The 22,020-nt window shown below is 43.3% G+C and overlaps 1 protein-coding gene across 4 annotated transcripts in view; it reads right to left on the minus strand.

The window, feature by feature from the left end:
• Positions 1 to 22,020, minus strand: part of PLD1 (phospholipase D1) — a 316,806-nt gene that overhangs the window by 294,317 nt on the left and 469 nt on the right. For 2 of the 4 annotated variants that reach the window (XM_082249868.1, XM_082249867.1), the window contains exon 1: positions 16,639 to 16,689. The exons of the other annotated variants lie outside the window; for them this stretch is intronic. The gene's annotated coding sequence lies outside the window, so the exon portion shown is untranslated. Of the gene's footprint in view, positions 1 to 16,638; positions 16,690 to 22,020 lie in introns of those variants that run through there. 4 annotated transcript variants of the gene reach the window in all.

A 22,020-nucleotide genomic window follows, 5' to 3' on the forward strand; every position in this document is an offset into this window, starting at 1 on the left:
TGTTGTGGCGGTGTAAAAAATTAAACCTCAAGTGTGACCAAGTACAAGAGGAAATCTCCTTTATGCAACTTTCCCAACACATGATAAAATATTTCAGGCACACGTTGGTGGTAATTGATGTTGTAAACGTATACCATCTTTTGGGAAAATGTTTTATTTTTTTTTAATTTTTATTGTTTTTTTTTTTTAGGCAAAATGTTTTATTTTGATTCTGGGAAGTTAAAGTGGTTGTAATCCCATACATATACCCAGTGTATTGACTAGCCTCAGGTTATACACAGATAAATAAAAAAATCCTCTTGCATAGTTGTACATGTTTATCAGTAGCCCTCCACTCTGTACAGTCTTAACACACACATAGATCAAGGAATTTTTTTTCCTCAGCAGCAGGAGGCAGGGATATGGTGTCACACACCCACTGGAGAGCTAAAGCTCAGAGGTCAGTGTAATCTGAGCTCTAATTGGAGGGAATTGTCACCCCCTCTCCACATAGCAAACAAAGCACAACTGCGGCTGTCAATCACAGGCTGTGTGCTGGAGCTCCCTCTATCTCTTGGAGTTGGGAAAACCTGTCAGAATTGACTTATGCAGATAAAGAGAGACTCACATTCATTGCTTTGGATTGAGACAGCTACACACTATGAAGGACATGACTTGTTCATTTTTCATGTCAGAGGTTTACACTAACTTTAGGTTTGCTGAGTACCCAGCTCTACTGAGCTATTTGGCCCATCACAAATATTCCACACCTAATACGTCTCCAGTGTATACTCAAGATCAGCTAGACACATATCTTTCATAAGCAACAATGATGGCAGATTTGTTTGCCATCACTGTTCCAGCATCAACTTTTAATTTATTTGGACTCAAGCAACGGTTTGGTTTTAAACTTTAAACAGTTATAAAGTTTGTCCAGTTGAGAAAAAAAAAAAAAAAAAAAGACACAAGTCCATCTAGTTCAACCAATAAAAAACAATAAAAACACACATAGTGAAAAATTGTAAGGCTCAACCAGGGGCAGACTGGCAGCTTTTGGCCCAGGGGGCAAGTCCAAACCAGAGGCCCATGGTGCAGCGACTCTGCCCCCCCCCCCCTTCCACTCTCCCCATTCTCCTCCTGACCCCCATTCCAAGCCTTGCTCCAGATACTCTCTACTTACTGGCTGAATCTGGGTTCCCGACCTGGCCAGCAGGGGGTGGTTAGGGGAGATGGGACAGCTTGGATGGGGCTGGTCGGGGGTAAGGAGAGTCTCCAGTGGGACATGGAACCAGCCTCTGCTCAGACACAGTTTACACCATCCATGCTGGGGGGGTTGGGGGGAGGCTGCCTTGTCTTCAACCCTCGCTCAGTAGGTCAGTGGCAGGGACTCTTTACTTCTCTTCACCAGGTATCCGTTAGGCATGCCTGCGGCAGAAGCAGTGCAGCCTTTTTAAGGGGCATCAGAGTGGCCCAGGGGGAAAATGCCCCCCTGCCCCCTGGCCCAGTCCTCCCCTGGGCTCAACAATGATCTTCTCGTGTTTTCACCCTTTTGGACGACTTAATATACCATTCAGGGTCCTTGCACACTGGGCTTAAAAATGCCAGTTCTTTTGGCAGAAAAAAAAAATGCTCATATAGAGTGTTTTTTGTACAAGCGTTTAGGAACATTTAGCTTTTTTTTCTGCCAGAAAACTGTTCTCAAAACAGAAGGGTTTTTTTATGCCTCTAAACGCTGAGCTTAAAATATGCCTCTAAATTTACTAATCTGCATGGCTACATAGGATAACATTAGCTGCTTCTACAGGCAAAACTTTAAAAAAATAAATAAATAACAGTGTGCATGGACCCTAAAATATTGTGTTATATCATTCTAAGTGCAAAAAAAATACTGCTGATCCAATGATGTTATTCTGCAGTCCAATCTCAAACCACTTTATAAAGGGAGTTTTAGGACTACAATACACCACCCCACTTTTATGGAAAACCGGGGTGGGGCAGATGTTCTGTAGTCTAACTTTTCTGGTCCTTGGCTGACAGGGCTTCTTCATAGAAACCAAAATTTTTATTTTTTAGGCTTTCCTTCTTCTATTTTCATCCAGCCAGCAAGTCGGTTGCTTTTCAGAAACACAAACTCTCCAGTAGAATGCATCAGTTTAAATAAATAAGATTAACATTGGCAGGGGCGATTAAAATTATCAACTTTTATTTATTTAAACCTTTAGGCTTCTTTCAGACGGCCGCTCTGCTGCTTTAGTCCACTGCAGGACTTTTTTTTTTTTTTTTTCACGGAGCGGATAACATTTGTGTCATCCGCTCCGTGTGCCCGCATATCATCCCATCCGTTTGCGGATGATATGCGGACATAATGTAAGTATATGGCATTGCGGATGTCAGCGGATGACACCGCTGACATCCGATTTTCCTTGCTTTCCGTTTTTTACACGGATGAAAAAATAGGGTTTTGTTCCATTCCAAAAAATGGAACAGAACTGAAAGGTGGAAAATCGGATGTCAGCGGATGGTATTCCGCTGACATCCGCAGTGCCATTCACTTACATTATGTCCGCAAATCATCCGCAAAAAAATAGGATGATTTGCGGACACACGAAGCGGCCGTGTGAAAGGACCCTTATCCCAAAAGGGAAAAAAACAGTTCGCTGTAACTGATTATAAAGTGTGAGCTAGAATTTGGCTTCATTTTGTTAGGGTTATTAAAGCGATACTAAAATCTCAGGTTTTTCTTTTTCTATAAACAAACAAACAAACATGTCATACTTACCTACTGTGTATAGTGGTTTTGCACAGAGCAGCTTGGATTCTCCTCTTCTTGGGTCCCTCCCTCCTGCCGTGTGCCCCCACGGCAAGCATCTTGCCGTGGGGGCACCCAAGCCGCTGCTCTGTCTGTCCATTCAGACACAGAGCCGCGCCCCGCCCTCTCTCCCCTTATTGGCTCACTGACTGATTGACAGCAGTGGGAGCCAATGGCACCCCGCTGCTGTCTCAGCCAATGAGGAGGGAGAGTCCTGGACAGCGGAGCCTCTTGTGCATCACCACTGCAGCGAGAGTGGCTCAGGTAAGTATTAGGGGGGGCTGATGCACACAGAAGGTTTTTTTATCTTAAAGAATAGCATGCATTAGGATAAAAAAAACCTTCTGCCTTTAGAACCACTTTAATTATGCAAATACCATTTAAAAACTACTGACCCCCCGTTTGACTATGCTACTTCCTGCTGTGCCTCCCATGCTCCTTCATCCAGAGTTGTGTCTCACTAATGTAAAGAGGTGTGTTACTGGCCAGATCAGAGTGAAATGGATACAGTTTAATTGGCCTTCGAAATTGTGCCAACATGCTTCAAAACGTCTGCCTGATAAGTCACTAGGATACTCACACTTATTTTTTGCTTGCAATGGTCATAAAGGAAAGGGCACAGTTCCTTCCACTGACTCCAATGATGGGACATAATTCCTTCCATTGATATGAACGATGGACCACTATTCCTCCAACTGACACCAGCGAAAGGGCACAATTCCTCCCACAGACACAATGATGGGGCAGAATTCTTTCCATTGACACATACAATGGCGTACTGGTCCTCCCACTGACACCAAAGATAATAAGGCATTGTTTACTCCCACTGGTTTTAGTCGGGCCCCCGAAAGTCTGAAGGACAGTAAACTAGCCTTTTGTTTAGAACATTTGGAGACCCCTGGACTAGAGCATCTGCTGCAGGAAGAGAAGATACAAAAATGCTGGGTTGAGGTTTTGAGGTTGTGTCTAAAATTCCTGTTTATCAGCAAAGCAGACATCTCTTTTTTTGACCAGGCTGCCTGTTCAAGTAAAAACAAAAAATAAAGGATGTGTATAAAAAGTAAACCTAATTCAGCTGCAAAAAGGACCGTTGCTCTGGCTTGGAGGAAATCATTAGCAGCGTTCCAGGGAGTAAAAGGCCACATTACTGCCTTAATGGTAAACTAAAAAATGTCCAGTATAGTGCAGGACTCTCACTGTAAATTCCTTAAAGTTTAGGAACCTTGGATTAAAAATATTCCCTATATTTTCTACAACCAACCAGTTTAGGCCATTTATGATGCAGTTCTCTCTAACTCCAAAGTTGTATGTCCGGTTTTTTTATACACTGTGCAAGCTTTAGAACCAAGTTCTATACACTGTGCATGCATTAGGTGAACCAAGAAATATCCTTTACTGAGGTAGTTTATTATGACCCAGGAACAGTTCTCAAAACATTTTCCATACATTCCTGTACAGAAGTCTCTTAATGTCGCACAAAGTGTGTGTACCTTAGGCAAAAGACAAAGTCCATAAAGCAATTGTTTCCAGGCCAAGTCTATTTAGAGAATAATCCACAAGAGGCAATACAACTCCTTTAGAGTCCAGCATTTGGCAATATTCCACAAAGACCCAATAAGTCCATTACTGCCACTTGCTAGTCCATAAGGGTCTTCAGGCTCCAGACCCCACTGAGAACCCTGATTGGGCTCTCATCACCCCTGCCCCCTCCCCTCTGGGAGTGATTCACTCCAGCGGAGTAGTAGCTACATTTTGGCAGTATTTCCCCCAGACAGAACATCTAGGAGCCCTTTTTATATGGTATGACCTGTAGGAGGTGGTAAACTTGCTAAAAATGGCAGGTAAAATATTAAACCTTCCTGCTCAGTTACCTCCAGGTCACAGGTCAACCCAAGGACACAGTGCAACATCAAGATATTGTAACATTTTGCACCGGACTGGCCCAATTACCTTGAGGATAGGGGCACAGACAAGAACAGGAACACAGAAAAAAAAAGAAAAGCACACACATTAATACTCTTGTAGGCACCTGCCTAAAGACTTACCTTTTTAATTTGCAGTGAGTGCACCAAATATTGTATTTTAAGCCTGGGTGTGCTCAGTGCAAATTAAATGCATCTGTTAAAGAGGACTGCATCCTGGTTTTAAAATTGTAATCCTCCTTTAAACCCAGAGATCTGTATAAGCAATGTAGCCATTTAAAATGATGATTTTCACCACCACACCACAAAGTAAAGGTAGTTCCAGTTAATTTATTCAGCTGAAAACACCATGAGTCATTGTAAACAATTTGTAATACGTGTAATCTCCAACAGTCACAGATCATTTAAATCAGCTCATCCCATAAAAAAATATTCTGTTTTCACAGGCTTAGTATACAGTCCAGGTGCTTAACTTCCCTCAGCATGCACAACAGAAGAGTGAACCTAGGTTAGGCCATCATCCTGCTTGTTCCTTTTACATTCGAAAAGTAAAACCTTTCCAGAGTAGTTCCTGGTCTAGTGATCACTATGGCAGTGGAAGAAAGAGAAAAGATCCCTGGTGCCACACATCCACGGCTTTGACATAGTGGTCATGCTCAACCTGGAAATAATAAAGATTTCAGGTTGCCATTGCAGACTTGTTAAAAAAATAAAAAATAATTGTGTACCAAGTAGAACCCTTACAAATCTTTTAACAAAAGGTTAAAATTTAGGCAAGCAAAATTTGAAATATATTCAACTTAACCAAACACAAACACTGTTAAATTTGATATCTAGGCTTCAGTAACCACTGGGTACAGAATGATTAAAGGGGTACTACCCAAACCGAAAAGGTTTTATTTTATCACAGTTCACTAATCATTAGATGTAGCTGCAACAGTTTTCTTTGCTTTGTTTTTTTTCCCTTCATCTTCACCTGGTGGCCTGGGCAGTAATGCCCTGTACACACGTGCAGATTATCTGAAGACTTTTGTCTTCAGATTTACCTTTTCTATGTAGTGCATGGGCCTGCCGGATTGCATACAAATTAAAAGTGTTTAGGTTTGACCTCATATTATATGGTTTTGGTAAGTCTACAGACAAAAGTCTTCAGATAATCTGCACGTGTGTACGGGGCATAACAAATCCTCTAGTGTTATGCTACAGGCTACACACATGCAGATTATCTGAAGACTTTTGTCTGTAGACTTACCAAAACCATATAATATGGAGGTCAAACCTAAACACTTTCAATTTGTATGCAATCCGGCAGGCCCATGCACTACATAGAAAAGGTAAATCTGAAGTGTACTTTTGTGTACGGGGCATCAGGGAGACATCTCTGGAGGACTCAGCATAGGCGGGAGAGCAGACAGCAACATCGTCAGCCTGGGGGGTGTAGTGTTTAATCTGATAGATTTAGATGGACTAACAACCTGAAGCCAAACTCCAGCTAACCCTTTATCACAAAAGGAAAAAAAAAAAAACTGTTTGCTGTAACTGCTTATATAAAGGTTTTGCTGGCAGGAAATAGAAAGAAAGCCTAAAAAAAAGGAAACTAATTTAGCCATCACATAAGAATTAGCCCCCGTTCACATAGAGGCGACCTGTGAGGCGACCTGGTCGCCTCACAGGTCGCCGCAGGTCGCCTTCCATAGGGAAGCTGCGGACCCGTTCTAATAGGAGCGACACGAGTCGCTCCGACTTAGAAAAAGGGTCCGGAGCTTCTTTGGGGCGACCAGGAGGCGACCGTCATAGACTTCAATGTTATGAAGTCTGTGGCGGCCGCTCCGAGGTCGCGGCGCGCTGCTCGCACCGCGACCTCGGAGGTCGCCACCCAAAGTCGGATCGCCCCTATGTGAATGGGGGCTTAGTAAGCGGTTAAAGAATAAATGTTTGCTTTTGGGTTTAATACTGCTTTCAGGGTACGGCTATCCCAACACTGCATCAAACAGTAGACCATAGTTATGCTTGGTTTCTTTCCCTCTCATCAAGTCATTAGAATATAAAAGATGTCTTGTCTTCTCATTAGGTAAGGGGCACAAGATTCAGTATTCAGAGATAGTTGGGTTATACTGCTGCCTATAGACAGGTAGTAACTCCTCCCACTCCCATCCTGCTTCAGTTTTTCACTAGTGTCCTAGGAAGATAGAGGTCTTTTTTCTTCTGAGGAAAAAAAAAAAAAAAAGTTTACCAATATTTAATTTTCCTAAAATCAATTTTTTTTTGGTTCAATCAAGACATCATTTGCTTGCTGCCACGCGCAACACTGTTGCAGCCATCCAGATCTGCTTATCCTTGGTTTTAGGGAATACCCAGGCCAGATCCACTGGATTGTGTGGCCTGCTTGGAATGTTACCTTTGGGCACTAGACTCTGCTGATATAAGGTTTTTCAGCTGGCGTACGGTTCTGCAAACCTAAGACGACTTCTGTTCGCTTTCCCTTTTAGCAGCCTCCTTTCCCTTAAAGTGTTTTGCAGCCGAATTGGAATAACCCCTGCTTTATGCTTTATACTGGTAACATGTTCAAAATCACAGGAAGTAAGGTGTCTTCATAATTTGGAAATAACAGCTTGGCCAGAACCGAGCCAAGTAACCTGAGGACTTGCGAATGCAAGCCATCTGGTCTTGATGGATTTGTTTACATTAAGTTCCTCTAGTCTCTTTTGTACCTGGTTTTCAGTTAGCCACAGAGGACCTTCGGTAAAACGACATTAGTCTATTAGGACTATCAAACCTGCCTTTTTCATCTGTAAAAAATGGAGAAAAAAAATTTATACATCTTCCTTTTCCCTGTCACCAGCTTCCCATGTTTAGCTGCTATAGGGTCTATATGTTCTTCCTAACATTTTTTGATTATATTTGAGAAACTGTTTTGGATTTGTTTTTCTTGTTGTAGCATTCCGTTTCTCAGATTTTATTTTAGCGGTCTTTATTTTACTCCCTTACATTTTTTGTTGCATTGCTTGTAAATCTAGAATTCCGAGTGGCTCCCTTCTTCTTTGTACTTTTTAAAGCCCTGTTTTTTCCACACAAGAATTTATTCACATAGGTTTTCATTTTGTTGTTTTCAATACCCCAGGGCTTCAGTTAGCAAACACACTAATAATATGTAGTAATGCCATAAGTAATCTGTTGGGAACAAGTATTGTCTATCAAAGCTAAAATGTAGCTTGCATTAGCTTTAAGAAGTCTTCCAACTTCCCAGGCTGCTTGGATTCACACGTCAGTAATTCCAATTGTAAAAGAAGTGCACAGGCATCCCTGACCCTTTCAATTATTCTACATCAAAAAGGTATGGATGTATTTTATCATTGCCAAATAAGTTTTCAATACCAATGAAAGACAGACCTAAGACCAAGTGAGGCAAAAAGCAAAAGGATGGATTTTGCCTAGGTTTGTTGCTTGCTGCACATTTTGTTCCTGGTTATTAGTAATATTATAATAATCTATTATAAGCTTATATACATTGACACAATATTTAAAGCCAGGTTTGCACCAATAAAACAAGAAGGTGCTCTGTATTAGAGAGGACCCTACCAGAAGGGTGTTACTTTAGGCATCAATGGTTGGGTTTCCACAGGCTCCATGGATGAAAACCCTGTCCAGTATACACTCCATATACCTTAACAGAATGCAATGGCATTTGCAATATCCTCCTGTTACTTAAAATCTAGTTCCAGTCTGTAAAAAAAAAATTTAAGAAGCTACATATACTGTAGCTGCTGACTTTTAATATAAGGGCATTTACCTGTCCAGGGATCACACAATGTTGGCACCTCTAGCCGATTTGTCAGTTGGCTTTGGTGCAAGCGCCGGCATCTGTAGTAGCCAGAAATGTCGTAGATCACCAATCTTACCCAGAAGTGGGAGCGGGTAATTGTCAAAACCAGGTACCTGCTCCCCTACAAATGTGGCAGTGGAGGGTACCAGCAGAGCTTTCCCTTTTGGGTGGAGCTCCGCTTTGGATAAAACGTTTTTTTGAAAAAAAAAAAAAATCTATATTATATTGGTATGCTGTCATTTTAAACACCAGGAAAGTAGAAATTATCTTTTTATTTCCAGCAATCTTCTTCTTGGAGCATCTGTATAACATACACCTACTGCAGCCTGTCTAACCAGTCCAACCAACCTGTATGTCTTCATGGAGGCATCCAAGCAAAGAAACATTTCTAAGCTTTAACATAAATGTACCCTGCGGCCTGGAAAGCATTTTACAGACACATTGCTAGTGTGAAGAACAGGAATTATGACTGAAATCCAAGACAAGGATTCCTTAAAATAATGTGGTTCAATTTCTCTTAGACACTACCATAGTCTACTCTACACAGTTAATGGCCATGGCTTAATATAGATTGACAGCAGATATTTCCTGTGTGTGTGTGTGTGTGTGTGTGTGTGTGTGTGTGTGTGGCACCCAAACCGTGTGAATGTACAATACAAGATTTTATCAATAAACTGTGTTATGTGATGAAATGTTAGATGATTGTAATCAGGGAGTAGAAGGGGTGATCAGGAGCAGAGTGTTTTCTGACTACTGGATTGGACCATGCTGGAAAGTTTGCATTATACAATATATAGCAAAAAAAAGTGTACTACGCCACAGACAAATGCAGAGATGTAAATGAGTCCTTTAGTCATAGTTTGTACTAGTATCATTTTGTTATTGTTGGTTCACACCAATGCGACTTTGGAGTCTCATGAAAAGTCACATCCCAAGTGTTTCGATGGGTGCGTCTTAAAGTGGAGTTCCACCCACTTTGGAAGTGGAACTTCTGCCTTAAGGCCTCCTGACTCCCGGACATGCCACATTTGGCATGTCATTTTTTTTTGGGGGGGGGGGGGGAGGGCACCTAGATTTGACAGGTACCCGCTCCCAATTCTGCTCAATCAGAAGTTCTTCTCTCCCCCTCCCTCCCTCCCTGCAATCTTCTGGGACACATCACAGAAGATTGCCCTTCCTTTTAGGATGCACAGCACGACTCGGGCATGCACACCTGGCTGTAAAGTCGCAATCTGTCACAGTCGGGTACCCACACTAGAGCTGCCGGCGCTGCGGGGAGAAGGAGATAACCGAGGCCCCCACTGGCCGCTTCGCTGGGACAGGTGAGTGTGTGTTTATTAAAAGTCAGCAGCTACACTTTTTGAAGCTGCTGACTTTTAATAAACACCAAAACGGGTGGAACTCCACTTTAACCACTTGCCGACCGCCGCACGACTATCTACGTCGGCGGTCAGCCCCTCACAGGCAAACTGACGCAGGTCTACGTCGCTTGCTTGTGAGGGTCTAGGGAGCGAGCGCGTGCCCCCGGAGGCGCGCTCCCGCGTGGTCAGGGACCCCCCCCGCGCGTGTGACCGGCGATCGGCGGGGGAGAGGGAGAAAGTCAGGCGGCTTGTGTAAACAAGCTGCCTGTCATTCTCCTCGGTGTAAAGACACTGATCACACGGATCTACTATGTAGATCCGTTGATCAGTGTCCTTACAGCTCAAGCCACAGCCAATCACAGTAGAAAGCACGCCCCTAGGGACACACACAGCCCCTCCCTCCCAAATAAAGTTAACCCCTTCACTACCAGTGTATTTTTACAGTAACAGTGCATATGTATAGCACTGATTACTGTAGAAATGTCACTGGTAACCCCAAAAGTGTCAAAAATGTCAGTCAAGGGTCCGATCTGTCCGCCCCAATGTTGCAGTACCACAAAAAAAAAAAATATATATATATATATATATATATATATATATCGCAAATCGCCGCCATTACGCGTTAAAAAAAAAAAAAAAAAAAAAAACAACAACAACAAAAATGACAAAAATCTTTCCCTTTGTTAGTAAACGCAATAACTTTTGCGCAAACCAATCAAAATACGCTTTTTGCGATTTTTTTTTACCAAACATAGGTAGCATAAAACAAATTGGCCGAAAATGTTAAAAAATTTTGATTTTTACATTTTTTTTGAGGGGAATTTCATATAAAAAAATGTGAAAAATATTGCTATTTTTGCAAAATTGACGCTCCTTTTTTGTTTATAGCATGTGATCAAAAAAAAAAATCGCACAGGTGATCAAATACCACCAAAAGAAAGCTCTGTTTGTGGGAAAAAAAGGACGCCAAATTCGTTTAGGTACAGCGTCGCACGACCGCGCAATTGTCGGCACTGCGTGTAAATTCACGCAGTGCCGAATCGCAAAATACCCCCTGGTCGTTTAGCAGCCAAATCCTCCGGGGCTTAAGTGGTTAAAGTGGTTGTAAAGGCTGAAGGGTTTTTGTATCTTTATGCGTTCTATGCATTAAAATAAAAAGCCTTCTGTGTGCAGCAGCCCTCCTCATACTTCTCAAACTAGCACAAGAGAGACAGACAGACAGACAGACCCTGCACAGAGTAGGTAAGTATAACATGGTTATTTTTAAACAAAATAACCAAGACTTTAATATCACTTTCATTTCCACAACTCAAGTCCCTGCTACAAAAAAAAATTTAATTCCTGCAATACTTTAGTGTGACTCAGTGCAACTTGGTCCCATAGACTTTTATGGTATCTCACAGAACTCAGATCGGTATAGAGTAAATAAGAATGCCCCTTTGATGCCCGGTTCACACTGTTGGGGTGGAAGTATATCGCACAGGAATCACGGCACATTCCTGTGTGAATTACATGTGGTGTGATTTGAGCCATGGATTTGTGTGGCTCAAATCGCACCGCATTCCAACAAAACGTGTGCAGGACCCTTTTTTGTCCACACCAGAAGTGGATCACATGGAATTCACAACCATGCGATCCGATTCTACAAATCATGCTGTGTTTTGCATGGACGAGCTGCAAGTTTACTGTAAATTTGCAACACATCTAGTGTGTGAACGCAGGCTGAAGGATTTTTTTTTCCCTTTAACCCTCTCCTCCCTGGTCATCCTTGCTGCCTAAAAACTTCCTTCCTATCACATGCCATTCACTCCTGAGTGTAGCTGAAATGCATGTTCCCACTCATTTTTTTGTGCCTTTTTTGATGCCTAAATACTTAAATGGGCTGCCCTATGCAGAACAATTGCCCAATAGAAGGTCAAAAATAATTTTGGCCCGTTTGTAGCACGTTTTGTCGCGCAGGAAAATGCATGTCTGCTAACCACTATAAGTCCCCGTTCACATTTGTGCGATGGCGGAGATTGTATGTAATTCGGAGCGCACTGCTCCTAAATTACATGCGATCTCATGTGCGGTGCGAATTTCAGCCATACACTTTGTATGGCTGAATTTGCACCGAATCCGCAATAAACATGCACATGAGGCTTTTTTTAATCCGCAGCAGAATCGGATCGCATAGTGGTTCACACTACTGCGATCCGATTCTGTGCGAACTTGCAGATCGCACTGCGATATGCGATCGCAACAGGGGGTGGCGTTAACTTTTAATTGACACCTCCTGAGTATCGCATATGGCAGTGTGAACTCCCAGAGGTGCGGATGCGATGTGGGATCACGCTGCATATTCGCAGCGTTCCCGCTTCGCACAAATGTGAACCGGGACTTAGTGTGTTAAACAACAATTTAGCCTGCATTCACATCTGTGCATTTCAGATAACGTGCACATTGACACACGCTTTGGAAAAACATGCCAAGCAGGCACTAGAAAAGGCTACATTCGCATCTGTGTGTTTCTAAGTCCCGGTTCACATTTGTGCGATGCGGGAACGCTGCGAATATGCAGCGTGATCCCGCATCGCATCCGCACCTCTGGCAGTTCCCACTGCCATATGTCAATTAAAAGTTAACGACACCCCCCGTTACGATTGCATATCGCTGTGCGATCTGCAAGTTCGCACAGAATCGGATCACACTAGTGTGAACCACTATGCGATCCAAATCTGCTGCGGATAAAAAAAAGCCTCATGTGCATGTTTATTGCGGATGCAGTGCGAATTCAGCCATACAAAGTGTATGGCTGAAATTCGCACCGCACATGAGATCGCATGTAATTTAGGAGCAGTGTATGTTGGCAACGTTTTCGACCAATGAACACTTTTTCAAAAGTCGGTGGTCGAATGATCGGGCGATATTCTACTCGTGTATTCCGGCCATAAGTTATCAGCCCACAAGTTTTAGCTGGATGAACAGCTACTTTTTTCCTGCATGTGTCAATAAGAGTGTAAACATTTTATTACATGTGAATTTTCTAGGAAAAAGTTGCCATGTAACTATCAGGAAAATTCTGGTATATGGATGCATTTAAGCCCCCGTTCACATTGAGTGTGGCTTTGAAATCATGCGATTTCACCTGAAAATCACGTATTTTCAAAGAAGCATCTCAGTGCAACTTCGGGTACGACTTTTAAGACATCTGTGCTGCTTTATGCACAGATGTCTATTGAAGTCAGACCCCAAATTGCCAAAAGTAGTGCATGTAATAGTTTTCAAATAGATGCGGCACCGCAAAGTCAGCGTCCCATCAATTTGAACAGTGCCATTGTGGGCAATAGGATGCAATTTGTTATGCCATATGACCTGTCAAATGGCATGACAAATCGCTCCAATGTGAATGGGGGCTGAATGACATGTACATCAATTGGTTTTTATAATACTCACCCCCCACCCCCTTGTTTAGGCTTAAATTACACTCTTACAAAGCGTATTCATGCATTTAGAAGCGTAAGTGTATAAAGCGCACGTTCTTAGAGGCAGATTTTTGGATTCTGTATTATGGATCTGAATGCAGCTCATGGTTACGCACCTGTGTGAATGGCTCCATTAAAACAATAAAGCTGCATTCAGACCTGTAAACTGAAAAAGCTTGTACATGAGTTTTATTTTTTTACAACCACATAAATGAACCCCAAGGACCCATTTACACTAGAAACTGCACATCTACTGTGCATTTTTTTTCTTGCACATATGCATGCATTTGATGTGCGTTTCTATGCGCATTTCCATGCAGTTAATGCATGTTTTTTCATCTGCAGTTGTCCTGTGAGGTCACTTTATTTCTTTCCCTGGGGTTTTATGTGCACTGGGGGGTGCGTTGCAGTGCATTTCTGCATGTTTTGCTGTGATGTGACGTCACCGTGGCCAGGCTATTCAGGTGACCGAGCTTTTGAAACCCATAAGGAAGACGGGGCAAAGATGAAAGCACTGGGTGAGCCGTGACAGCACAGCGCTGAAGGGCTCTGTTTGCAGGGGAGTCTGTCATAATGTGCTAGTATGTATTGCATGTACGCGATGTGTGTTTTTATGTGCAGTTACATGCCGTAGATGCACGTGTACATGCAGTTGACGCATGACATGACTGCGCGATTGTCAGTTAAAGTAACGCAGTGCCGTATCACAAAAAATGGCCTGGTCATGAGGTCAAGTGGTTAACCCCTTGATGCTGGCTACATGCATATTTGTGGCTACTCGGCAGGTGGGCCTTAATGCTGAGCAGCTGCATATAAACAACTTACCGTGCTAAGAGCACGCTCCCAGCATGGTAAGCGTGGGGGTAATGGAAAGCACCCCATGCATACTAGAAAATTGGAGTTTTCTGATCATGTGACCACTGTGACAGCCAATCATGGAGGTCCCATGATCAGAAACCCCTTTAAGGGCAAGTAGGCATCTGTAAAGGACGTTGGTATCCTGAATACCTGTTCTTTCAGACACTCCCGAACCTGCTAGGGACTTTGTGACCCTTTTTGCCTGGAGCGCTAAATTAATGGTTCCCGAAATCCTAGCGAGCATAGAAGAAGAATAAAGCAACCCAGCAATCGCATACCCAAACATCAGTCGAAACTAGATGAAGGGTACAACAGGAACCTTTATTGAACAGACTCATACACAATATATACCACACCAGGTTAGGTGAGCATGATTACATTATCAAATGCAGGTGAAATTGTATACAGAAACATAAAATTACCCTGAGCTAATTAGCCAACTGGACAGGAACAGAAGGGGAGATGGGAATCCAGACCTAGACAATGTTATAATTAACATTCTAATTAACTCAGCACTGCAACAAGGCATATGCCCGTACACACGCATCGATAGTTGGCTGTGAATTTTCGGCCAACGTCCGATCGGCTGATTGTTGGCTTGTTAGTATGATGCTTCCGACAACTGACTCCGACTTTTCGGCCGAAAAAAATCTGGTGTGCAGGCTATAACATTTTTGTTGGCCGTCACTACAACGGCCGATTTTCCGTCAGTCAGTACAGATTTCGGCAGACAAAAATCTGATGAGCAAGACTGGGCATGCTCAGAGATGAAAAAACACACGGAAAGTAAACCAGCACATGACATCACTTCTGAAGTAGATTTTTTGTTGGCCGAGAAAATTAGTGTGCAGTCTAGAGCACATTTCAACCAACACAACAACACTGGACAAAAGACGGCCGATCGGTCGGCCGATAATCGTTGCGTGTGTACGAGGCATAAAACAAAGTACATTACGCATTATCCTAAGTATGAACACAGATTAAACAGACAATAGCAGAAGTCCCCACCCAGTAGCAGACTGTCCACCCCCTACATTGAAGTACTTGGAATCCACATCTAAGCAATGCTTTGATTATTCAGAAGTCACAAACTTCATGGCAAAGCTCATACAATGTTCTATTATTCTGATACAGTGGAATTAATGTATCATAGATTACTTGAGGGATATTGTGGATAAATAATACAGTCCCATTTGAAGTAATCAAAAGCCATATTCTCAGTGTCCAATAAGTAGTGGCCCATCATTTTCTCGGTCACCCTGTGCCCCTAATAGACACAGAGTGACTTACACCTGAGATGGGCTGAGGAGCTGAGACAGGGATTTCCCAAACGCTCCAAGGTAAGTTGTGTTCAATGCCCCCCCCCCCCCCCCCCCCAACCAAAGTGACTCCAGTCACAGTGTCGGTGCTAAGGGCTTAAGTTATGCTCACCTTTTGTAAAACTGGATCTTTCCGAGGAGGGGAAAAAAAGTAATGTTCCAACTATTTAACAGTTGAGAAGTTTACACTACCAGGCGAAGCAACCAAACACCCACACATGGGGGATATGTGGATATATATAAATATTATTAATAATAATAATAATAATAATAATAAATATTATTGATTTATATAGCGCCAACCATTTAGTCTCCATTCACACTGGTACAAATTGTCAGACGACTTGGTCAGCCTGACAAGTCACGCACCGTGGCGTCCCATAATTTAGTACAAGACCGGTTCTAATAGAAGCGACACAAGTCGCTCAGACTTAGAAAAAGGGTCCTGTACTACTTCGGGGCGACCTGGAGCGACTTGCATAGTCCGTGCAAGTCCTGCCGAAGTCGCGCTGCACGTGACTTCACAGGTCGCCCCCTAAGTCAGAGCGACGTAGTGTGAACCGAGCCTAACGCAGCGCTTTACGACTTGAAGGGTAGACAGTACAAATACAATACACTTTAATACAAAAATTTTTATATATATATATATATATATATATATATATATATATATATATATATATACACACACACACACACACACACACACACACACACACACATATATACACACACACACACACACACTACAAAACATCAATGGACCGACTGGTCATTCTTCTGGAAGTCTATACATGTGGGCAGAATGTTTCTGTATTTATTCAATGAAATGATTAATAGTACATGAAGTGTAAGCTGTATCCAGTAACAGAACATGGTGCCCTGCTGCAAGGATACAACTTATGTGAATTATCATGGTTTATGAAGTACTCTTATACAATGGCCATGTATCCCTCAGTAAACATATTGCTATACATCTAACAGCAGTGCTTTGTAGATCTGCACTGAAACAAACACCAGACGCCACCGTCCCTGCTCCTGCAATGCAGCACTATCCCCTGGCAATTAATGGCACCATGCACCAGTAAAAATCCATACTGTACCTGTGTGCGAGCAAGTCCCATGAGTGTATGAAGCAGCAGGAATGTGAGGTGTGCAGCTGCAGCAGCTCAGTGCAACCTGTCTGTGTGTGCTGTAGGGGAGATATCCGGCTCCACAAAGAAGCCTGACTGACACACCCGCTAACAAAACATTACTGAATGGCTGAAGTCACACACTTGGGATTGAGCCTCCCTCCACTCACTGCCCGGCCTCCTCAATTATGGGCAATGTGTCTCTTCACCCCGGATAAAGCCCTCAGAGGGGAACCGGCTTATTAACATTTCTACTGCTCCTCTCTGACCACACTGTGTATTACAAGTCAGATTTCTACCCATGTACTGGCAGAAATACTTCTCCATGATAATTAAAAAATACAGGCAGGGGAATAATAGGTATAATAGAATTTAGTTTAAAATAGACATATTAGAGGCGAAGAGAGCGCGTGCATGAATATATAATACATACATGGAGCCATCCACTGAATATACTTATATATATATATATATATATATATATATAGTGCCTTGTATTCATACCCCTTCAAATTTTCCACATTTTGTCGTGTACTCGTGTTACAACTAAAAACGTAAATGTATTTTATTGGGATTTTATGTAATAGACCAACACAAAGTTTCACATAATTGTGAAGTGGAAGGAAAATAATAAATGTTTTTCAAAATTGTTTACAAATAAATATCTGAAAAGTGTGGCATGCATTTGTATTCAGCCCCCTTTTAGACCCGGTGTAACGTGAGAATTACCTACCCCGTGAGAAAAACCTACCCCTCGTCACTTCCGGCCAGGAACAGCTGAGCAGCGCAGCAGTGCGCATGCTCACAGCCCCGCATACCTAATGGAAGAGCTGAGGATCAGACTAGTGCGCATGCGCAGTAGTCTGAAACGATCTCGGTGTCCGTTAAAAAAACCTACCGACGCGGCTGTGACATAAAATAGCTGTGCTTCACTATGAGTCATCTCCGCTCCTGTCCCGGTCACTTCCCTGATCTTGGCTAGTAAATATAAAAGCGGCTGGCAGCTCCGTGATTTATCTTTTCATACAGCCGCCGCCGCTTTTATATTTACTAGCCAAGATCAGGGAAGTGACAGGGACAGGAGCGGAGATGACTCATAGTGCAGCACAGCTGTTTTAATGTAACTGCTCGCGTTACACAGACTGCCGTGAACCGGAAGTGACGGGGGTAGGTTTTTCTCACGGGTAGGTAATTCTCACGGAACACCGGTCCACACCAGGCTGACAAGTCGCGGTAGGTCGCGGTCCATTGAGTAGTACAGGACCCGTTCTAATAGGAGCGACACAAGTCGCTCCGACTTAGAAAAAGGGTCCTGTACTACTTCGGGCGACCTCGGAGCGACTTGCATAGACTTCCATTATGTGAAGTCCCTGCAAGTCGCTCCAAAGTCGTGGTGCATGGCAATGCACAAGTCGCCCCCGAAGTAGTACAGAGTCGTGCCGCCCCAGTGTGAACCGACTCTTACTCTGATACCCTAAAATCTAAACTAAAATCTAGTGGAGCTAATAGCCTTCAGAAGTCACCTAATTAGTAAATAAAGTCCACCTGTGTGTAACTTAACCACTTCAATTCCGGGAACTTTCACCCCCTTCCTGCCCAGGCCAATTTTCAGCTTTTAGCACTGTTGCACTTTGAATGACAATTGCACGGTCATGCAACACTGTACCCAAACAACATTTTTATCATTTTTTTTTGCACACAAATAGAGCTTTCTTTTGGTGGCATTTAATCACCACTTGAATTGGTTAAATTGGAAAGTGGTTAATGGCATCCCAGTCTAAAGCCAACGTCCGATCGGCCGATTTTCGGCTTGTTAGTATGATGTTTCCGACAACCGACTCCGACTTTTCGGCTGAACAAAATCTGGTGTGCAGGCTATAAAATTTTTGTTGGCCGTCAACAGAATGGCCGATTTTCCATCAGTCAGTACAGATTTCGGCAGACAAAAATCAGATGAGGAAGACTGGGCATGCTCAGAGAAGAAAAAACACACGGAAAGTGAACCATCACATGACATCACTTCTGAAGTTGGTTTTTGTTGGCCTGGATTTTTTTGTGCAGTCTAGAGCACATTCCAACCAACACAACAACACTGGACAAAAGACGGCCCGATCGGTCGGCCAACAATCGTTGCGTGTGTACGAGGCATTAGTCTGTAGGGTTTCAATATTGAGTTGGCCCACCCTTTGCACTTAAAACAGCTTCAACTCTTCCGGGAAGGCTGTCCACATGGTTTAGGATTGTGTGTATGGGAATGTTTGACCATTCTTCCAGAAGCACATTTGTGAGGTCAGGCACTGATGTGGACAAGAAGGCCTGGCTCACAGTCTGCACTTTAATTCATCCCAAAGGTATTCATTTGGGTTGGGGTCAGGGCTCTGTGCAGGCCACTTTAGTTCCCCCACCCCAAACTCGCTCATCCGTGTCTTTACGGACCTTGCTTTGTGCACTGGTCCAAATCATTTGGTGGAGGGGGGATTATGGTGTGGGGTTGTTTTTCAGGGGTTGGGCTTACCCCCTTAGTTCCAGTGAAGGAAACTTTTAAGTCATCAGCATACCAAGACATTTTGGACAATTTCATGCTCCCAACTTTGTGGGAACAGTTTGGGGTTGGCAACCTTCCTGTTTCAACATGACTGCGTGCCAGTGCACAAACAAGGTCCATAAAGACATGGAAGAGTGAGTTTGGGATGGAGGAACTTGTATGGTCTGCAAAGATTCCTGACCTCAATTTGACAGAATACCTTTGGGATAAATTACAGCGGAGACTGCTAGCCAAGCCTTCTCGTCCATATCAGTGCCTAACCTCACATATGCGCTTCTGGAAGAATGGTCAATCATTCCCATAGACACACTCCTAAACTTTGTGGACAGCCTTCCCAGAAGAGTTGAAGCCTGGACATCAGCGGCGGCGGCGACGGCTTCTTCCCCCTGTCTTCTGCGTCTCCTCCCTCCTCCTCCTCCATGCCAAATGGCATGGCTTCTCCTTTTGGCCAATCGGGAAACGGGTCTCAGAACCCGCTTCCTGACTGGCCAGGAGGAGGATCTGTGTGACAATAGAGAATTTTCTTTTAAATGGTGATTAGTGTAAAAATTAATAAATATTTGACAAATAAATATTCCAAATGTAATAAAACAGTCCTTAATAGTGATAAATCCAATAAAGTGCTCAGGTGCAGAAATGGTAATCCAAACGGTGCTCAGGTGATTGTCAAACCCTTTAGGTTCCCTACTCACCACAATGATGAGTCTCAAATGCTTGTAAAATCCATTGGACTATTTCACTCTGGCTCTTGCTGGGGGTGATCCAAGATCGGGATGTCTTGAAGGGGATCGCTCCAAGAAAGACCTCCATGAGCCCCAAATATCAAGCAAGCCAAGTTAAAAAGATGCAACAAGCTGAAGAACGTCACGGCCGTCTGCAGAACGGTATCGTGACAAAATGACAGCGTGACCAGCTCCTTCCGACGCGTTTCCACACAAGGGGTCGTCTACTGGGACTGGAGCATTAGCTAGCGCTGTTTTAAATTTGTTTTATTACATATTTTATGAGTACTAGTCTGGGTTTTGTTTACCCTATCCCTTAAGCCCCTCCCACTGCTAAGCGATTGGCCACGTGCGCCGCAGGTTTTGTTCCTCTTTCAGTGTCCCTCATTCCGAAGTTCAAATGTTGGGAGGTATGCACGTGGTAGTATGCTGCCATGCTGACGCAAGGAAGATAGAAAATTGTATCAAATGCTTATTATAAATTTCCTTTTCTGGTGCCAATCAGTGGCAGCATACTACCACGTTGGTGCCAGGAGTGTTGTAGGTACTCTGTAGGTGTCTGTCTCTCAGTCATGCCACAAATGTCAGAGCGTGTTCCAGATTTATGTACGTGAGGGAATAATGTATTTGAATCGGTCGCAACTCTGACAGGAATGTCTCACACAGCACACTTGCGAGGTGACTATCACAAGTGGAGTAGATATTTGTATAACCTCAGGGAAGAATGGGATGGAACTAGTTTCATGGGGTGAGTTCTGTTCACCCTTTCACTGTATTCCTGTCCTTTCCTAGGCCTAGGCCAGAATGATATGTCCTTGGCTATTCATCTCCCAGGTCCCAGGGGTCTGCAGGAGTAGGTGGGAGTGTAGGGCCTGGCATGTCATTGGTAGCTGGCTGTCTGCACCTGGAAGAGGAAGCCAACTGAAGAGGACCAAAACGGGACCAAGCATATGTCACCCAAACAGCGGATCATAGCAGGACAATACTGGAATCTCTGTGCTGGTGGGCATGTGGTATGACAAGAACACAGCAGACAAGGCGGAAAAACAATGGAGTGAGGCTCGAGTACCGCTTTTTGGGTATTTGTAATGGGCCATACACACTATAAGGTTTTCTGAAGACTGTTTCCTTTAGATTTACCAAAACCAGATAATATGAGGTCAAACCTAAGCACTTTCTGGCAGGCCCTTGCACTACATTGAAAAGGTAAATCTGAAGGAAAAAGTCTTCAGAAAATCTTATAGTGTGTATGGCCCTTATTAGTTAGCTTTTTTACAGTTATTTGCAGCTTGAATGATTTATAGTTAAGCATATTGTCCATTTGTGAGGTCATAAACTGATGTTGGAGAGAAGGCGTAGCTCGCAGTTTCCAATCAAATTCATCCCAAAGGTGTTCTGTTGGGTTGAGATCAGAACTCTGTGCAGGCCAGTCAAGTCCCTCCACCCCAAACTCACTCATCCGTGTCTTTATGGACCTTGCTTTGTGCACTGGTCCAAATCATTTGGTGGTGGGGGTATTAGGGTGTTGGGTTGTTTTTTCAGGGTTTGGGCTTGGCCCCTTAGCTCCAGTAAAAGGAACTCTTAAGGTGTCAGAATTTCAAGACATTTTGGACGATTTCATGCTTCCAACTTTGTGTGAACAGTTTGGGGATGGCCCCTTCCTGTTCCAACATGACTGCGCACCAGTGCACAAACATGGTCCATAAGGACATGGATGAGCAAGTTTGGGATGGAGGAAATTAACTGGCCTGACCTCAGCCTGATAAAACACCTTTGGAATGAATTAGAATGCAGACTGTGAGCCAGGCCTTCTCATCCAACATCAGTGCCTGACGTCACAAATGCGCTTCTGGAAGAATGGTCAAACATTCCCATAAACACACTCCTAAACCTTATGGACAGCCTTCCCAGAAGAGTTGAAGCTGTCAAAACTGCAAAGGGTGGGCCAACTCAATATTGAGCCCTACAGACTAAAACTAGGATCCCATAAAAGTTCATGTGTGTGTAAAGGCAGGCGTCCCAATACTTTTGACAATATAGTGTATATAAAATGATTTAATCTATGTCCGCCATTAGGGAAACTGA

Source organism: Pelophylax lessonae, assembly GCF_965119305.1.
Source record: "Pelophylax lessonae genome assembly, chromosome: 3".
Taxonomy (NCBI): Eukaryota; Metazoa; Chordata; class Amphibia; order Anura; family Ranidae; genus Pelophylax; species Pelophylax lessonae.